Raw genomic sequence first — 21,236 nt, 5'->3', positions numbered from 1 at the left:
AACTGATCGCTTCACGGCTCAGGACATTTAGGTTGCCTAAGAACACTAGAAGATACACTGTTGGGAACAATACCACAGTAGCAAGGAGATGGATTAGAGGACTTTATCACTCTTTTCCATCTCTAAGTCTATGATTTTATGAACTATGTAATATGGTATTTGATTTAGCGATATGGAGAAATGACAATAAATAAATGCGTGGTTTTTGCACTTATTTTTTCAGTACAGTTTTAGCTTGAACATGAATGGTGTCATCTGTTTATCGCTAATGTGAAGATGGGGGGGGGGGACAGCTTTAGCAATATGATATATGTAAAATTTCTAATCTTTTATTCATTTCAGGATCACTCAGATATCAAAAGTGTGAATTACTGCTTCTCATGTCCTCAGTCATGAGCCTCATATTGTAAAACCAGAGGCTTTCACTGTTATTGTAAAATTACTCCTAGCGAACCATTTAGTAATGATCTTATCTTTGAAATGGATACAAATGCACTAGGCCCTTGGGACCAGCAGATAGGGGTCATGCTGTAATAGTGCCTGGCAGCTCACACAACCAGATATTGATGTCAATTTCTGGCAGGGAGACATTTAAAATAACTCTAACCAAAATTAAGTTGTACTACCAAAAAAAAGAGTAAAAAATGTTAAGGGCTAGACTCCAATGTACCGTCATCCATGTTGAATAATACTTTACTGTGTGAGCTGCCCCATGAAATCAAAGGCACTACTTCGGGAATAAACCAATACTCAGTAAGGGTGGAAGAATCTGTCCCTATGTATTGTTAAAATCCACTCAAACATGCTCCAATCTAGATGGGCGCAGCATAACTAGTTGGTTCCCAGAAAGCAGTTATCAGTGGTTCACAGTCAAGCTGGAAGAGCATATCAAGTGGGGTCCTGCAGTGGTAAATTCTGGGTCCGGTTCTGTTCAATACCTTCATCAATGATTTAGATATTGGCATAGAGAGAATACCTATAAAGTTTGCAGATGATACCAAGCTGGGAGGGGTTGCAAGTGCTTTGGAGGATAGGATTAAAATTCAGAATTATCTGGACAAACTAGAGAAATGGTCAGAAGTAAATAAGATGAGATTCAATAAGGACAAATGCAAAGTACTCCACTTAGGAAGGAACAATCAGTTGCACATATACAAAATGGAAAATGACTGCCTAGGAAGCAGTACTGCAGAAAAGGATCTGGGGGTCATAGTGGATCACAAACTAAATATGAGTCAACAGGGTAACACTGTTGCAAAAAAAGGCAAATATCATTCTGAGATGTATTAGTAGGAGTGCTGCAAGCAAGACTCAAGAAGTAATTCTTCTGCTCTACTTCACACTGATTAGGTCTCTACTGGACTATTGTGTCCAGTTCTGGGTGCCACATTTCAGGAAATATGTGGACAAATTGGAGAAAATCCAGAGAAGAGCAACAAAAATGAATAAAGGTCTAGAAAACATGACCTATGAGGGAAGATTGAAAAAATGGGTTTAGTTAGCCTGGAGAAGAGAAGACTAAAGGGCGACATGATACCAGTTTTCAAATAAATAAAAGATTGTTACAAGGAGGAGGGCGAAATATTGTTCTCTTTAACCTCTCAGGATAGGACAAGAAGTATTGAGCTTAAGTTGTAGAAAGGACGGTTTAGGCTGGACATTAGGAAAAACTTCCGAACTCTCAGGGTAGTTAAGCACTGAAATAAATTGCCTAGGGAGATCGTGGAATCTATGTCACTGGAGATTTTTAAGAGCAGGTTAGACAAACACCTGTCAGAGATGGCCTACATAATACTTAGTCCTGTCAAGAGTGCAGGGGATTGGATTAGAAGAGGTCCCTTCCAGTATTATGATTCTATGATTATTTGGCTTGGTAAGAGAACGTCACTAGAAGACAGGGACTCATCTGGCCCTGAAAGTTTATGATCTTAATATACTATTCAGGCCACTCTCTAAAGTGTTTAACTTGTTAAGTAGAGAGGAGAGAGAAACTCTGCATTTTTCTAATAAGAGACAAAACTGCGATCCAGTGTATATATAAGAAAATTTTCACAGGATTTATATACCATCAGGATAATTTGGACCTGGTCCAGTGAGTTCCTGAAAGGTGCTAGGCATCCTCAGCTTCCAGTGATGGCTATGGAAGTTGAAGGCACTCAGCCCCTGATAGGATAGGGCCCTTTATCACTGTTTAACCCACTACCTAGGACTTGCATTCAATTCCATCTCAGTTACTGGCTGCAAGATGATTCTTGTTAAATCTGCATTTGGCCTGCTACAATGAGCCATTTTCTGTTTGATTAGGACTCATGCCAAGTGAGAAGTACCTATGATTTATAGGATAGTAACATATAATCTATGCAAATAATGGGAAAGGGTATAGGGTGGAGAAGAGGGTGGGAGGAAAGGGGTCAGATGAGAAAGTAGTTATTAGCTCACACTTAGGGTGGATTCCTGGGATCATTCATTCACCAGAATAGAAAGTGTGTTAAAATGCATTGAGGCTGCCTCTTCCTTTTTCCAGAGTTTTGAAATGAATTTTAAGCATACAACTGTGGGTAGTTCAATATCCCTAATTATAGCTTGTATACCACACAATTCTGAAGTGTTACTGATTTCCTTGGCACAACGACTATTTGAATGTACTTCCCAGAAGTCTTGGGCAACTTGCCATAGAGCAATGCACTTAATTTACGTCAGGCTTTTAATAGGGGAATCCAGAGGAGACTTTACTGTGCAGCTGATCATCATTTTTCCTAAATCCCGCAAGTCAAAAGTGGCCATTGTTCCACTCTCGCTCCTACGTCCCTTCCAAGTGAAGCGTCTGGAGTCAGCTGTTCCCACAAATGCTCCCACGGGAGTGGCAAATCTGCCTCAATGTGGATCCAAGAGCTTTTTCTTCCTTATGCTATCTCACTTGACAGCATGCAATAGCTGTTAGGAAGGATTTATTTTTGTTAGGTTACTGCAGGATTTGAGACTGCTAAGCACAGACCAGAAGAAAAAAAGCAAAGCAAAAATCTTCTTGGGTCTAATTTACCTATCAGCTACCCAGGTTAGCTCTGTGGAATAAGTCGGTGGAGCTATTCTGGATTTACAACAGAATATGAGCCTCTGTGCATTACAGCCAATGATTTTCCTGCATGGTGGAAAGTCAGCCTAGAGCAAAGTGTTTCCAGATCTGGTAGTGCTGGCTGGAATAGTCTCTAGTTTTTGTATGTGGGGAGACATCACGTTCAACTGCGTCAAGCTTATTTGTTTCTAGGAGGCATGGAAACACGTTCTACAAACAGTGCAGACAGATTGAAACTTTCTTGACTGGGAACTGTAGAGCGGGACTGTAACTGATTATGGTTTCCCTTGTGTTCCATGAGGTCCTGACTATCACTAATCCATCTTCTTAAATAAAACCGATTGCTACTTGCGAGTAAATAAAATTGATTTTAACATTTCAACTATCAGGCTCCTAGGATACACCACCTAAATTAGGAATATGGCATAGGCTAAACAGACTGAATGGCGGAAGCACTTCTCCACATGGGCGTACGACACATATAGAATAAGCATCTGAAATGTGAACATACTGTGATCACAAATTACCATCAAGCTCAGAGTTAAGTGGACTGGTCAGCTGAAGCATTGTTCAATTAGCTATTTCTGCACTTGACAGCTGGTTTTGGAAACTGGAGTGATGATGCAGGAAGAGAAAAAAAGACAGAACTCCTACCAGTGTCTGTATAATTCTTCTCAACATTGCTGACTGGTTCTGACTGGCACCGGAAAGGCTAGTAAATGAGAAGGCAATTCAAATCAATTTCTTTTTTCCAGTTGTATCAAAAATATCTGCAGCACATACTACTATGAAATGAAGATTAATGGCTTAACTTTTCAAAAGTGTCTAGTGATTGTGAGTGCCCAGATTGATACACCCCAGTAACCTGATTTTCAGAGTGCATGGCCTCTGTACTTTCTGAAAATCAAACCCAGGGTGGACCTCACCCATTCAGGAGAATGTACCCCCATCTCATAGCACAGGAAGTGATGATCATGGCATGGGTAAAATTGTCGTTGGCATGGGTAAAATTGAGATGGCAACCACTTGGGATAGTCCAATGACTGTCACACTAGCCATTAAACCTTGAGTTGTCTCAAAAGAATCATCAACATAGTTGTTGGTCTCTGAATACTATCAGCCTTGTTGTCAACTAGGGAATGAGCTTTTCTAAAGTCCAAAGCCATCTTACTTCTCATATATTTACATTATTGTTGTTTAAGTTGAGATCACTGGCTACTTACTCTTCACATACCAATAAGTATTACATTCTAGTTGCTGTCTGCTTAGAACAGGTAGCATGTGTTACAATACTTTATTTATTTTATACAGCATTTCTCAACTTCATGAGCTTCACAAACATTGCAAGATATTTTTAGTCCTAATAAACCTATATACTCAACAATGATGGGTTTAGTCTCCTATATTTTTCTAAGAAAAAAAAAGATAGACCATCCACGCCTCAAATACCATGTTCTCAAATAGCCAAAGGCAAGTCTGCAATGTTCCCCTCAGCATGCATTTAATCACTATTCTCATAGTGCTAAATTCTCCTTTTAATTACTCGGATCCAAGTCCAGAAGAAGTTTCCTGTAGTCGGCTGCTTGGCCCTACGTTATTTATAAAGGGAAAGTGGTTCATTGTAAATCTAAAAGCGAGGTGATGCAAGTTAATTCCCCTCCAACTGTGCCTTCTAGTGCTTCTATGTGACTTCCTCATTTTCCACTTTAAAGGTCACAAGATAGAATAGGCTGAATTTTTCTGTGCACAATGGAACAATGCCCCTTGGGCACCTGCCACAAGAGGACCAGAGAGGAGATTTTGGGGTCAGGCCAGGATCCATGACTACTCAGCTTCAACAGCTTGCCTTCTATTTCCCTACACATCCCACTTCTCCTCCCCATTCCACTGCTGCCTATGTTGGGTGAAACAGCCACGGCAGCTTCAGGAGTCATCCCAGAACAATTGGAAGAAGATAATTTCATCCCTCTCACCTTCTCCTTGCAGAACTCCCCTGTGCAAACACATTTACCAGCATGTGAGAGGATTAGGGCTTGAAAACATTAACAAATTATCTCCATCTAGAGTAGAATGCTATGCTTGTGAACAAATGGCTATATAAAAACAGACAGCCTATCAGACCTTGGTAACCCAGCCCAATCAGCTAAACAAATGAAAGAGAATCATTTTAATGTTAAAAGATAACATTTCAGAGAAATGTGGAAGTGTAGCCATGTAGAAATTATAGTATATCGTCTCCATTGTGTGCAAATTAAATTATTAATATGGTATTACACTATTGGCCGCATACATAAATGGTAATTTTTCAGCTTCTATTCAAGTATCAGCTGTAGGCTACTACTGGAGGCAAAATAATGGACCCGATGAGCCATTAATGTCTTCTAATATGGCAATTCCTTTCTTTATTTAGGAATTCATGAATGTGCAGAGTGAGACACAAAATGGTAATAATACAGCCAACCATATTTTTTTTTTACAACTAAAGCAACATTAGTACCCCACTCAATAGTCTGCACAGAAAAGATCTAATTTGGGCTGGAATGCCACATATAGTGATATAGTTAACTGGTCTACATTTCCCAAAAAGTGGTAATTGATTTGGAGTGCCTTTGTTTTTGGAAAATCCAACTTGAGATGCGTGAGAAGGTTTTGAACATGAGTGTTTCCACAGGGAGAATATTCTTCCTCTCACAGATCACTCTTTCAATAATGATCTTTTGGATATTGGATATTAGGAAACACTACTTTGGATATTAGGAACACTAGTTCACTAGGATGGTGGTGAAGCACTGGAATGGGTTACCTAGGGAAGTGATGGAATCTGCATCCTTAGAAGTTTTTAAGGCCCGGCTTGACAAAGCCCTGGTTGATTAATAGGATGATTTAGTTGGTGTTGGCTCTGCTTTGAGCAGGGGATTGGACTAGATGACCTCCTGAGGTCTCTTCCAACCCTAATATTCTATGATTCTATGATTTTGTTCTCAATTAATTGATGAAGTAGTCCTCTGGTGTACTTTCCCCCCCCCCTTGGTTCCCAAAGATCGCTACAGTTTATACATGTCCTATAACAACTCAAGTAGGAAGTAAGGTGCCTAGAAGACTTTTGGACCTGAGGTCTCTTCCAACCCTAATCTTCTATGATCCTATTTATATGATCCCCCATTACCATAGTATCTGAGTGCTTCACAATCTTTAATGTATTTATTCTCAAAACACCCCTGTAAGTAGGGCAGTGTTTTCCCTATTTTACAGATGGGGAACTAAGACATGGAGAGACTAAGGGAATGTCTACACTTTAAGCTGTAAAGTATAAATTCCAGCTGGAGGAGACATACTGGTGCTAACTCTGACCAACATGACTTCTTCCAATATCACGGTATAGCATGCTGTTTCGTGGGCAGGCCTGATCTGGAACTGAGCAGTCCATTTGTACAGGGTGAGATGTGAGGGCACTAGCAATAAGTCCTCTGCCTGAGCGGAGACTGGTGTCATTTCTTGAGGTAGTATTGGTGTTATGAATATTTTATTTCACATCAACTGCCTTGCGGCCATGTTCTTCCTGGTGAAAGCCAGTGAGGAGGAATTGGGCCCATGGTTGGTTGAGATGGCCAATGCCTCCCTTCTGGAGGGCAGATTGTCAGCTTTTATTAAGGAAGCTATGGTAAAAGACATACGTGCAGCTAAACTTCACAAAACATAGGTTGGTTGCATTGGCAAAGATAACAAAGTTTAAGGGCCAAATATTAGCAACTGGAGGGTAACTCCCCTTGAAAAGGGGAATTCTTTGGGCTGTGCAGCTGAATCTACAGCACTGGCTCTTGGCTCTCTTCTGGGTGTAGGGAGGTGATCCAGAGTTAGTTAGGGGTATGACTAGTGTGCACTGTTCTCCAGCAATCCTAGGCTGGTAGAACAAATGCTAGACAGCTGGTATTACTGGCACAAGTTAGGGCTGCCTTGAGCATCTGGCCTTGACCACGTGTAGAGATAAACTCTTTTATATTTTGCTCTTTAGGCTAAGGAAATTAACTGAGCCTTTTTGCTGGTTCATTCGGCCATATACATAAGAGAAAAATATTTACATCAGGGGCCTGATCATGCAAACTCTGAGTCATGTGAGTAGCGCTTACAGTAATTCCATTGACTTCAGAGACACTACTCACATGAATACAGATTTGTAGGATCAGGCCTTATTTATGTAAGAGCCTGAAAAAGTGAGAAATATAAGCCCTTGAGAACTTTTCTAATGTTCTCTTTCATTTTATTTATTTTTAAAGTTTGTAAATCTATTTTTTTTACAGCTTTTTGTAAAGTTTTTGCATCTGATTTGAATTCATTTTTGTGTGGTCACTTGTAACATTTTGGTTTAGAGATGCCAAAAAAAAAAAACACTTTAAAAAAAATCTAATTTAATTAAAGAAAAAGAGAAGTTTTATTTTTCATAGCTCACAAAAAAAAAAAGGCTTTTTGGGGGGAGGGGCTTAGAACACAGTCTTTACTAAACTGCTTTTAAATTCAGAAGAAAAAAGAGACATACTTCCAGAAAGAGAATCCTAGGGCTGGTCTACACTACGGGGGGAAATCGATCTTAGATACGCAACTTCAGCTACGTGAATAACGTAGCTGAAGTCGAATATCTAAGATCGGATTACTCACCCTTCCTTATCGCGCGGGATCGATGTCCACGGCTCCCCCTGTCGATTCCGGAACTCCATTGGGGTTGGTGGAGTTCCGGAATCGATATAAGCACACTCGGGGATCGATTTTAACCCGCCGATATGGCGGGTAGTCTAGACGTAGCCCTAATCAACATACATAGAGCATTACTTTACCAAGTTATCTTCATTATGTATGAGATGGAATAAATATTAATGCTAATCCTGAACAAGAGACTGTAAATAGTTTTTAAAAATCATACTGGTACAAGCATGCATTGTGACAATGAACTCATTGTCACACCTTAAATAGCTTTTAAAATACCAGCTTAACTGGGAAATTCTAGGAGGCTTTCCCAAAATGGAATATTCAGGCACTATGCCAAACTTGTACCAGTGAAAGCAGTTTGAGAATTTTCCTAGTACACAGATGGTGGATCAGTGCCAATACCACAGAGTTCCCTAAATTACCTGTACTGTAGTGAATATGTGGCAAACAGCCAAAGGAGACACAGTTTCATTCAGGTGAAGGCATGATAAAAGTTTATGATGATCTTTATAACGCACAACTTAATTATTCTTACTTTTCACAGCAGTATTAACTCATTAATTTACAGTTTCTTCCTTTAAATCATACTAACCAGGGCAAGGAAAAATATTCCAGGTATCTCCAGAAAGGGGAAGTTATAGGCCTCATGTAATTTTCAGGTGGGTGAAAACTGGTTACATTTACAGGTGAGCTGAAAAATCTCTTTTCCATCACCAAGGCAGGTTGTCTGAGAAAAGGTCAGGTACGGGAGACCGTGAACCTTTGGAAATTTGAATGGTAACTTTCATGATTTTCTTTATGGACAGTTATTAGAACTTAAAATTATTAGTATTGCTTAGATTGTAAGTTACTTGGAGCAGGGAAGACACCTGTTTTGTTATGTGTTTGTACAGCATCTACTGCAATGGGGCCCAGATCCCCAATTAAAGCCCCTAGGCACTACTGAGATTCAAATACAGACGATAGTAATAGTAGCATAGTAATATGGTAGCATCAAGAGACTCCTATTGAGATTGGGGCCCAATTGCTCCAGATACTGTCTGTCCCAAAGAACTGACAGTCACTTTCACACATTAATAATGTTCCCCTATGGGATGAGGGCACTTTCATGGGCTTCCCTTCACATTCCTTATCAAGTCTGTTTTCTTTGTACTCAGTTTCCAGAATCTCAATCTCTGACTACATGTTTCTGCTCTCACTTTATCATACACACTCACACTTTGCTTTTCTCTGTGCCCTTTCTTGCCGCTCCCTTTACCCCTTTCCCTCATTCTGGGTGCCCTGCCTTCCCTCTATGCTTGGAACAACTTCTGCTTTCCTGTGTGCCAAGGGCCCACTTTCTCCTGCTCCACATCCTTCCTTATAGCCCCTTTGTTGATTTTGTTTCCACTGGTGATCTCTCCTTGCCTTCTTCCATGGGTATTGCCTCTGACTGAGGTAAATGTTAATCTCCTCATGCCAGGGATCTTTATCTTGTTAATTCTAGTACTACCTTGCACAAAGAGAATCATGATTATGGGAAAAAAACCTGACTTAGGTTTATGCAGTTCTAAGGAGCATGGTCACAGGGTTAATATACCTCCATCGGTCCATTTAACCCACTGCCTCAGTTTCCCCTTCATGAGCTTTCCATAGGCTCTCAATTTGACTCAAAAACAAACCTTTTCAAGACTCTCAGTTTCTTCTGAAACCAAGTCCTCCTGCCTGGCCTTTCCCTTCTTCTGCTGCTTCCTGCAGGCGTCTCTTACCTAGCCTTCCACTCGGCTGGTGCAGAGAGCCCCCTTTTCATAACCCCGCCTTCCCTCTTTCTTTAGACTTGCTCCCTTGTATAGGAAGCACCACCTGCAAGCTGCTATCACGTAATCCTTGGGCATGTGACCACACACTTGCCAAAGCCCTTGGAATAGGGTGCTGGAGTGTGCACACGTACCCCAGGGCAGGCACACTGTTACAGGCATCCAAGTCCCAAACATTTGCAGGTATGTCTACATCACAAACAAAGGGCCACAGCTGGCCTGGGTCAGCAAACTCCGGCTCACAAGCTGTGGGGCTACACAATTGCAGAGTAGTCATTTGGGCACGAGGGGGGAGGGTTTCAGACTCTGGGCTCCAGCCGGAATGTTTACGCTGCTATTTTTAGCCTGGCAAGCAGAGCCCTGCAAGCCCAAGTCAGCTGACCTGAACTCTGAGACCTAGTGCTATGGGTTTTTTATTGCAGTGTGGACATACCTGGTGTAAATTGGCCCCCGATGACTGTGTGACTGAAGAGGACCAGGGCAGAGGAGGCCTGACCTTGCTCCATGGATGGGGCCCCAGTGTGACATGGGGTGTGTTTTTAAGCTGTACTTGAATTCTGAGAAGTCTGAGGTCTCCTGCCATTAAAAAAAGCTAAGTCTTCATTAATGTTCCTTCTGGAAATAGCAAACCAAACTGCAAGCTGACAGATAGCATCTAAACCTAGATGACAGCAACAAAGGAGGCTGGAGACAAAATATTTCCCATGCCAAGATATAACATGAGCTAATCATCCACACTCTTTCCCTCCAGAGACAGTCAATGACCTAAACTGCTGACACTGGTCCAGCTAGCATTGCAATGTGTTGTAGCGAGAACCCTAAAGTGTACTCCACAGATAACGCATTGTACAGTGACGACACCATTAGGAGAACCCATAAGTATTTCAGCATATGTAATCCATAAGGAAACCTAACCTGTCAAAGTAAAGCACAAGGGCTAATTTCATCCTGATGTATCACCATCGGTGTTACATCTGCTATCAATTTGGCCCATGCTATCTACTGAATATGGATTAAACATTGCAGCTTCAAATTGTTCACATAGGCATTCCTGTGGGATTCCTTCCTTCAATGTAAAATAAATCTTTAACCTCAATTTCATGGTTCACTATTTCTGATGTAAATTCTTTTTAGCAGTAAAAGTGAGGGGCACCAATTTGGTTTGGTACCTAATTAATTTTGGCCCTAAAAGGGGACATCCCTCAAAATGAGCTGCATTTGAGAGGTGCATAGAACACAAGTCACAACAGATTTAAGGAGCAAACAACTAACTTTAAGCCAACATAAGTAATTATGCCTCAAAAAGTAACATTCCTGCCACTCAATTGTAGGCAAAATAGATGCCAGTGTCCACAAACGGTTCTTGAAGAAACTTGACATGGAACTAGGATTACCTTTCATGGTGTTTCAAGGAATTATACTGAACACACTGACTCTCTTATCTAAGGCCTGGTTTACACTAGGGGGGAGGGATCGATCTAAGTTACGTAACTTCAGCTACGTGAATAACGTAGCTGAAGTCGATCTACTTAGATCTACTTACTGCGGTGTCTTCACTGTGGTAAGTCAATGGCTGACGCTCCCGCATCGACTCTGCCTGCACTTCTCGCTCTGGTGGAGTACAGGAGTTGACAGGAGAGCGCTTGGCCATCGATTTATTGCGTCCTGACTAGACACGATAAATCGACCCCTGCTAGATCAATTGCTGCCCGTCGATTCAGTGTGTAATGTAGACATGCCCTAATTTAGACTGCAAATCAGATGTGTGACTGCAACAAATGTAGACATATTTAAGCTAGCTTTCCTCTAGGTAGCTTGAGTAGTAGCAGTGGAGTTGTAGCAGCATGGGCTGTACTTGGGTACGTACTCAAGCATCTAACCTGTGCTACCATTACCTCATTGCTATTGTTATTCAAACTAGCTAGATCAAACTAGTTTGTTTTCATCTACATGTGCTGCAGTCACACCTCTGATTGCAGCATAGGCATGCCCCAAAAGCGCAACACACACTCATCCAATCACAGATGCCCCGATATCTGGCCATTTTAGATATTTCACATTTGAATACTGTATGATTTACAATTATGTTCTGGGGCTCTAAGCCATAAATCTTGCAGACATTGTCCCTCAAAAAAGTAACAGCTACTTCAGGTAGGCAGTGTGGCCTAGTGCACAGAGTATGGTTTGGGAGTCAGGAGACTTGTGTTCTTGACTTGGCTCTGCCTCTGGTCTTCAGGGTAACCTTGAACAAATCACTTTGCCTCTCTAGCCCCATTATAAATAACACTATTGACCTTCTTTGCTTTGAGAATTATCGATCGCAAACACTATGTAAGAGCGAGCTATTGTTATTCAGAAAATGCACGTTACTTTTTGATCAACTCTGTCAGTTAAATTCCATAATCAGTCCTATAGATAAGACAAAGAAATAATTCATTACCTACATTTGAAACATTAAAATAGATTTTTTGGGGGAATAAATATTTGGCACTGCTCCTGATAAGGACTGTGATACCACTGATCTAGAGTAAAGGAAACATTCCAGCTGAATTTTGATCGGCTTTTCCCAGGAACAGGCGGTGTCACACTGACCTGAAGAAGACATTACTGTATAGACATATACTGTGGCTCCAAAGCTTCTCTCTCTCCCCAACAGAAATTGGTGCACAGTGGCTCTATACCGCTCTCTCCCAGCCCTAATGTAAGGGGTGTGGCTAGGACAAAGGGGGTATGGTCAGAGCACTCTTGATAGCCATGTGCAGTTCTGAGCATGCTGACCTTAGGACTGGTGGGAGGGGAGGTGGAAAGGAGCGTAATGCTTAATACTAGAAGAGCTTCAAATCCATTTCTGAAAAACTTTTTGTTTACATTTGTAACATTATTACAAAGTCTGAATCCCTTGCTGACTTAGTAAAATTACCGGAAGCTGAGATTCAGCTTTGCTTAGTTTTTCTAGGTCACAGTTTGCACAGCAATCGTTTGAATTCTCCTTTTCAGTTCCAGCATGACAACTGACAATTAGACCTACTCACTGAAGGATAACGTTATAGACATTACTGTATTTAAAGCTCTTCAGGAATACACCATGTTTCCTGCTCCTGTTAAATGGACTAAACTAATAGCTTCATTATTCAATTCTGAGCAGTGACAACTTCTGTCTGCATTGATTAACACAAAGACAGGGGAAGAAAAATTTAAAAGTTTAAAAAAGTAATCTAAATCTGTGCCCCCTATTTTAGGCTGGTATTTTCGGAGGACCTAAAGCAGGTTGGCCCCCAAATACCAGGAATCTTAACTCTTTTTTGGATAGCATAGTAGTAAGCTTTTCCTTTGTCTTTACAGGACAGTGTAAGATTTCATTGTTTCCTCAAAATTGAATCAAGCCTGTTCTGATGAACAGCTTGCTTGGAAAATGCAGTCTCTTCCATCCCAAGAAAAATATGGATCTAAGACTCAAAGGGCTAAATTGCTCCCCTTTGCAGAAATGACCACCACAGAGGATCTGAAGAATATTCTTGGGATCATTACATTGGTGGGGAGGATAGTTGCCACTCAAAGGAATGGCCAGTGGTTTTGCCCCCTGCAGCCCTCTGCTACTGATTATGTGTTCTGCCTTATGGAAATCAGGACCAGAGAGCCCTGTTAGGTCATCTTGTCCATCACAATTTCCTACAGCATCTGAGAAACAAGCAGAAGTTGCTGTCAAGTCAGAAGCTGGCAGCAGTGACATCAAAACACATTCAGAAAAGTGTACTTTTGTCTTTTGTATGAGCATTTTGTGACCCTGAAATATATCACCATACAAGATAGTTGGTTTTTGACTTTGGAAAAATCTTAATTTAAAAGGGACTATTAATGCTAATGGAAAAAAAACTGAGCAGCACTTACAGATAGAGGACAGAGAAACCCAGAACCAAGTAGTCAGTAAAGGGCTAGGGAAGTCTGCAAACATACGTAAGACAACTACATTGTTTTTCATGCACCCAGTTTCATCAAAATGAAACATTCCACTTTTAATTGGCCAATAAGAGGTTTTAACAAGTTCCCAGAACAAGATCTAATCCTTGTCTTTGTTCACCACTGGGACAAGGGAAATCAAATGTTTAGCGACTGTTTTAAGCACATCATGATGCATATGGGAAATAAACCATTTATTTTTATGACTTAGGGATCACCACGTAGTTGTGAAGCACAGAGAAACCATAAGCCAATTACACAAATCATAGCCCTATAGAGTGAAAATAAATTGGTTATTCCAACCCGCTCATGTTGTGTGTTAGATTTATACCATGCCCTGCCACTTTGTAGTTATTATTTGTTTTCAATATTTTCAGTAGGGTTTTGTATTTAACTCCTAGCGCATTGACAGGAGATCTTTACTGTGTCAGTTATAACCCTGCTGCCAGGTGTTGATGGGAGCAAAAAGGGCTGGGTTCAGTTTTCTGCGGGTTTCCTTAAAGACTTAACTAACACTGGCTCGAGCCCTTGACCAGAAACCTGGGAAACTGTACAACCACCCGGGGACCCTTTGACGTGCAGTGCTTCCCTACTCACATGCACTGAGTCCAGGCGTTTAAAACAAACGTGGGTGGGAAGGGGAGGAGAGAACAGAATTAATTTGGGAAAACTGGCAATTAATAAATCAAACACATTCTATGAGGTAAAATTCCCACCCCCGTAGGGCTCCTTAGCCATAATACCTCCCAACCTCTGTTCTCCTGGTAATTGCAAGGGGGTAGCACAGTGTAGCCACTGTCCTTCTCCCTGGCTCCCCACTCACAGTTGTCCTGGGCTGGAGAAATCCAAGGATGCTGGCAGGCCAGTGCTGCCTGGGCTCCCCTGGGTGCCCTACCACCTGACCAAGCTAGGGAGATTTCAGCTTTAATGGCTGGGTAGGGAGTCCCTTAGGTAGGCTGCTGCACTCTTTGTGGCTTCAGCCCAAGCTGCCTCAGCTCTGCTCCGCTACAGCCACTGCTGCTCTATGCCGTCCATCTCTTCAAAGCCATTCTCAGCTCTGCACCATCTACTGTTCTGCAGCAGCTTCAGCGCAGCTCAAGAGTATAACCCTTTACAGTGTTCTCAGGACCAGAGAGGCACTCCCAGCAGAAGGTAGGAGTGCAAATACCGTTGCACCACAGTGTGGCAAACCTTGTGTGATCCGTGGCTGCAGCCCAGGAGGGAGGATGCAACGGTACCTTTCACAATCCCTAGTTCTAAAGTTACTCCGTCACATGCTGATCGCTTGATGCAGGTTAGAGAAGCTTACAGATGCTCATAGATGCGAGGAGCTGTTACAACAGCCTGGATTCTCGGGATACAAGGGAGCCCTGGCCAAGTTTATCCATCAGCAGTCAGGAAGGGATTGCACAGAAGATGCTATGGCTGATCCCCTCCCCCCAAACACTAGGGAGAGCCTCTGGGGACTGGATGTGCCATGTTTAGGGACACTTTGCACCAGCATAGCCCTGCATCGACGCCCATGGCCAAGACTTTTTTTTTTTTAAAGTGAGCAATTAATTAATTATGGGTGCCTTGGTTTTTGGGTGCTCAGCATGTGGGACCTGATTTTCAGAAAGTGCTGAGCACCCACCCTTTGATAATCAGCACTCACCCCGAAACTGAGGCAGCCAAAATAACTAATTGCTTTTGAAAATCTTGGTCCATGATTTTATTATTACTATTAGTATTATGCACAGTGCCAGGACATATGTATAATGAGGGTAAACTACCCATGTACCATGTGGATATTAGGGCTATAGAATCTCTTTAAAAACAGATTTCAAAAAGCAGTTTTAAATCGCCTATTAATTAAAACGATACTGTTGCAAGTCTCCCATAGTTGATGGATACCCATCTGGGAGGGAATTAGACCATTTAATTAGCATCAAAGATCAAAAAGCCTCCTGGCAGAGTGCACTGGTTTTTACTTTCTCCGTGTGCAGGTGGATCATGTAGGAGCCCCAGTGTGGTGCTGTCTGAGAAATACTGCAATTAAAGCAGTTCTGTAGCTCTCTTATCTGATGTGAGGGCTGCCTGAGTCAGCAGTTTCCCACAGCAGGGCATTGTGGGATTGCTGAGGCAGCTATGAAAGTCTTCAGTAGGCTCAGGAGCATAACTAGGGGAAGAGACAGGATGAGATGTGTGTCAGAGAGAATATTAAACTGAGAGGTTCATACAAGTTGGTTGATATTCTGGCCACACTGACATTGATGGGAGTTTTGTCACCGATTTCAGTGAGGTCAGGATTTCATTTGCTGTCCCCACTGCCGTTCCCCGAGTTTTATCTATATTTCCCATTTGAGGAAATAGTTCCCTTTCCTAGTTCCTCCAAAGCATAGCTCGGAAATCCAAATTCATACCAACAATAAGGCCACTCATAATGAAAATCTATCTACAGTCACTCTAGCAATGAGCAGTGCTTGTTACTGAAGCACCTATTATAAAGATGTTGATTGTCCAAACGAGGCTTCAGTCCTTTTCTGCCAACATAAAACTTTGCGTCCTCCTTTCCCTTAACTACCTTCATGCATTTAGCTGATGGATAATGCTACTCTTCTAATAGCAGGCAGTTATAAACAAAAAATCATCTTGTTTCTGGAGTTTGAATTCTTTGAAAAAGTTTGGCTGAACTTTGCAAACTTTACCGAAGGGGGAACCCTTTCCCACAATTCATTGCAAGACCAGCCCCTTTCATGTCACAGCTGGCTCAAGTAAACTCATTTCCTCCTTCGCTAATGTGTGTCTGATGCAATTTTGGCAAGCAGTCTCTCTCTCTCTCTGTGGCTGCTGCTCCTGCTGCCTGTTTTGAAATGTGGCCAAGAGCAATGTTTAATGTGAATGTTTGGTTTGGCCTAAATGTAGCCAAATCATCTGTGCTTTGTTTCACTAGTAAACTATATTATATATTTATATATCCAGAGCTATCTATAGAGATACTGAGGCACATTTTTTCCTTATTTTGCAAATCATTCACTCCATATGTTTTCCGTTTATTTCTTTGTGGTCTACTCCACCCAGTTCCTAAATCAGTAAATCATCTTCATGCTTCTTCCCTTAAGGAAAGCAAGTTCTCTATTACAGAGAGACATTGAATGTAGTTTTGCAGCATTTGGATGAGAGGGTGGGGTTATTTTCATGCTCTATCAGCTGTAACATTCTTATATGTTGAAATAATCAAATAAAGTTTTAGAGTAGCAGGATTTGCCCCGTAATGTGCCAGCAGGTACATACTGCCTGATTACAGTGGGAACAATACAAATACACAGTGTGAGAGGCAGGATGGAAGGAACCTGAAAAGGGATTCCAAACCATCTGCCTTCTGTGGAGCTCTCTGCTTTCCATGACTGGAAAGATCTGTGTGCTGAGCACAGGTTGGAGGGTATTCAGCACATCCCATATAGATCTGGGTGGGAAACAGTTTTCCCAGACCCCAAAGTTTTTCAAGAGATTGAAATTTTTTCACATCTCAGATGGGGACAAAACTGCAAAATCTCAAAAACATTGCATTTTTTACCTTCTCTCTCTACTTCTTTCAGTCTTACTAGCTTACATGTCCTACATGAAAAGTCACTTTGAACTGGAAAGCCAGAACTTTTCATATTGAAAATGTCAAAACATTCCCAGAATTTTGAACCCTCTTCCTGCCCTCTCGCCCCCGCCTCGTCAACATTTTTACGAGTTGGCGAATTAGTTGAACCCGACCCTTTGTCGTGAACAGTTACAGTTTTAACGAGTTGGCATTTTTCAGCAAAAAAACATTTGTTCAAAAACTCCCAACTAGCTTACATCCAGTGGCCCTATCAATTTGTGATAGGTTGGGTGAGCAACAGCCATGTAAGGTATTTCAGCCCTGAGGGTACTCCCCCGCCCCCCCCGCCATGTGCAGTGGGTGAGTGAGTGGATTCAGTCCTTCCCAGACTTGTGTGGAACCTCTGTGAGACAAATCTGTTTATTCAGGCTTGGTGCAGGCACCAAGGTTTGCTCTAAGTCAATACTTGACAAGTAAGTGCCTAGATTTACGCCACTAAGATGGAGAAGAACTGAACTGATCAGAAATAGGGATGTGCTTGAATATGGGTAACTGGTATAGTATTCAGAACATTCAGGTAAAAATGATTTTACACAGGGAAGGGCAGAGTCTTTTATGCTTCTGTATAAGACATTAATGGGCAAGGTGGGGAGCAATAGCTCAGTGGTTTGAGCCTTGGCCTGCTAAACCCAGGGTTGTGAGCTCAATCCTTGAGGGGGTCAGTTAGGGAACTGGGGTAAAAAACTGTTTGGGGATTGGTCTCCCTTTGAGCAGGGGGTTGGACTAATGACCTCCTGAGGTCCCTTCCAACCTGGATATTCTATGATTAACGAGTTCATCTGGAAGCCAAGCAGGACTCTGAACACAGACAAAAATAAATCCAACATTAGGCCCCAATGACTACAAATATTAAGAAACCACCACTATCCCTGGAAACTAGAGAAAACAACTAAGGTTTGACACACACAGTAGTATCACCAGTTCAAATTATTCAGAAATCAAGATCGACTTAAAAATCATGATTTAAAAAAAAGGGGGAGAGGAAGGAATTGGGAAGGGGTGTCTGTAGTTACCTTCTGGTTTTTGAACCATTAGGGGGTGAATTTGGGTCACAATTCCAAGCTTCTCTCAATAATCATGAAGGCTAGAATCTTACAGAAGAAAGAAAAAAAAATTAAAGCTGAGATTCTCATGTATTCACATGGCTTTAGGAGATGAGGCTTTAAAAAATACAGCTAATATCATAAGACTCACAATACAATCACAAGAATGGGCAACCTGCTCTAATTACATGACTAAATGACTTTTCTGTTTTAAGTTCTCACCAAAAACATTACTAGCAATCCAATGTCTAACATAGTGAATGCCAGTGAAAGTGAGGTAGCATCTGAGGCTAAAATAGAGAAAGAACAAGTTAAAAATTACTACGCCCTGGTCTACACTATGAGGTTAGGTCAAAGTTAGCCACGTTAGGTTGATTTTATAAGCAATGCATCTACACAACCAACCCCATTTCGTCAACCTAAAGGGCTCTTAAAATTGACTGCTGTACTCCTCCCCGGAGAGGGAAGTAGTGTTAAAATCGACCTTGCTGGGGTAATGCAGACACAATTTCATGGTATTGGCTTCCGGGAGCTGTCCCAGAGTGCTCCAGTGTGACCATTCTGGACAGCACTTTCAACCCCAGTGCACTAGCCAGGTACACAGGAAAAGCCCTGGGAAATTTTGAATTTCATTTCCTGTTTTGTCAGTGTGGTGAGCTCAGCAAACGAGCAGTTCCAGAATGGCAAACATGCTCCAGCATGGACCGAATGGGAGACTCTGGATCTGATTGCTGTATGGGGAGAAGAATCTGGGCAGGCCAAACTCTGATCCAAAAAAAATAAGCTAATATACTGTGTATGCCAAAATTGCACAGGGCCTGGTGGAGAAAGACTACAACAGGGACACACAGCAATGCCACATGAAAGTCAGGGAGCTCAGGCAAGCCTACCAAAAGACAGAGGAGGCAAACGGTCAATCTGGAGCCCCATATATGCCGCTTCTATGATCACCCGCATGGCATTCTAGGGGGTGACCCTAACACTACCCCATGACTGTCCATGGACCCCTGCAAGGAAGGAGTCTCACGCAACAGGGAGGAGGATTTTGCGGATGACGACGAGGAGAATGCACAGTGGACAAGCAGAGAATCCATTCTCCCTGGCAACCACGATCTTTTCATCACCTTGGAGCCAATACCCTGAAGCCAGAGAAGGCACCTCTGGTGAGTGCACATTTGTAACTACACTACAGGGTTTAAAAGCAATTGTGTTTCATGTCTGATTTGCCCTAAAGATTTGGGATGCTTTCACAGCCAGTACAACTACTGGAAAAGTCTGTTAATGTGTCTGGGGATGGAGCGGGAATCCTCCAAGGACATCTCCATGAAGCTCTCCTGGAGGTACTCTGAAAGGCTTTGCAGAAGGTTTCTGGGGAGGGCTGCCTTATTTCGTCCTCCACGGTAGGACACTTTACCATGCCAAGCCAGTAGCAAGTAGTCTGGAATCATTGCAGCACAAAGCATGGCAGTGGATGGTTGTGGATTTTGGTCACATTCAAGCAACTTTTGGTCTGTATCTTTCTGTGTTAGCCTTAGGGGAGTGATATCATTCATGTTCACCTGGTTGAAATAGGGAATTTTTATAAGGGAACAGTAAAAGGACCCCATTCATGCTGGGCTGTGTGCGCTTGACTAAAAGGGATCATCCCAGAGAATAGCCACACGGAGGGGTGGGGGAAGGGGTGTGCTGCACATCCACCTGAAAACTGCAGCCCCTCCTTTTAAACGGAAAACCCAATTGGCATTGCTTGCTATGGGAAAGGAGGGTGCTGCAGTTTGAAACCATTCCTACATATTATGAAGGCGGAAGAAGCCAACTCCGCATATCCTTTGGCTTACCATGGCTGCCTGGAAACTGAATTCTGTTGCCCAGCTGAGTGTGATGTGTCACCATACTGGCAAGTGCTCAATATAAAAGGTAAAATGTGACCTTGTACCTAAAGCACATGTGCTGTCTGCTGTGAATTGTTTGATTCACTGTGAAAGAGTCTCCCTTTTGTTCTCAGAAATGTATTTTTTAAATTCTACTCTCTCTTTTTATACCCCGACAGGTGCAAATGTTTCTGTGCTCCCCCTATCATCTCCGTCCCAGAGGTTATTGCAGATCAGAAGGCGAAAAAAACCACACTCACGATGACATGTTTTCCAAGCTCATGCAGTCCTCCCGCACTGATAGAACACAGCTGAATGCATGGAGGCATACAGTGACAGAGGCCAGGAAAGCATACAGTGAGCGCGATGAGCAGAGGCAGGAGGCGATGCTGAGGCTAATGGGGGAGCAAACGCACATGCTCAGGCTACTTTGTCAGTTATCTCACTTTTTTTAATTAATAAAGAAAGAATGCATTGTTTCAAAAACTGTAGTGACTTTATTTCCTTTGCCAGCTGTGATCGAAGGAGGGAGGGTGGTTGGCTTACAGGGAATTAAAATCAACAAAGGAGGTGGGTTTGCATCAAGCAGAAACACACCCTTCTGTCACACCATAGCCTAGGCAGTCATGAAACTGGTTTTCAAAGCCGCTCTGATGTGCAGCTCACCTAGCTGTACTCTTCTAATTGCCCTGGTGTCTGGCAGCTCAAAATCGGCCACCAGGAGATTTGCCTCAACCGCCCATCCTGCCATGAACGTTTCCCCCTTACTCTCACAGATATTATGGAGCAGACAGCAAGCAGCAATAACAATGGGAATATTGGTTGTGCTGAGGTTTAACCTAGTCAGCAAACAGTACCAGTGAGATTGTAAATGTCCAAAGGCATATTCTACCACCATTCTGCATATGCTCACTCTATAGTTGAACTGCTCCTTAGTACTGTCCAGGCTGCCTGTGTATAGCTTCATGAGCCATGAGAGCAAGGGGGAGGCTGGGTCTCCAAGGATAACAATTGGTATTTCAACATCCCCAACGGTAATTTTCTGGTCTGGGAAGTAAGTCCCTTCTTTCAGCTGTTCAAACAGCCTGGAGTTCCTGAAGATGTGATCCTCATGCACCTTTCCTGGCCATCCCATGTTGATGTCAGTGAAACACCCCTTGTGAT

The sequence above is a fragment of the Chelonoidis abingdonii genome, chromosome 2 (genome assembly GCF_003597395.2).
Source record: "Chelonoidis abingdonii isolate Lonesome George chromosome 2, CheloAbing_2.0, whole genome shotgun sequence".
Classification (NCBI taxonomy): domain Eukaryota; kingdom Metazoa; phylum Chordata; order Testudines; family Testudinidae; genus Chelonoidis; species Chelonoidis abingdonii.
This window is presented reverse-complemented; position numbering follows the sequence as displayed.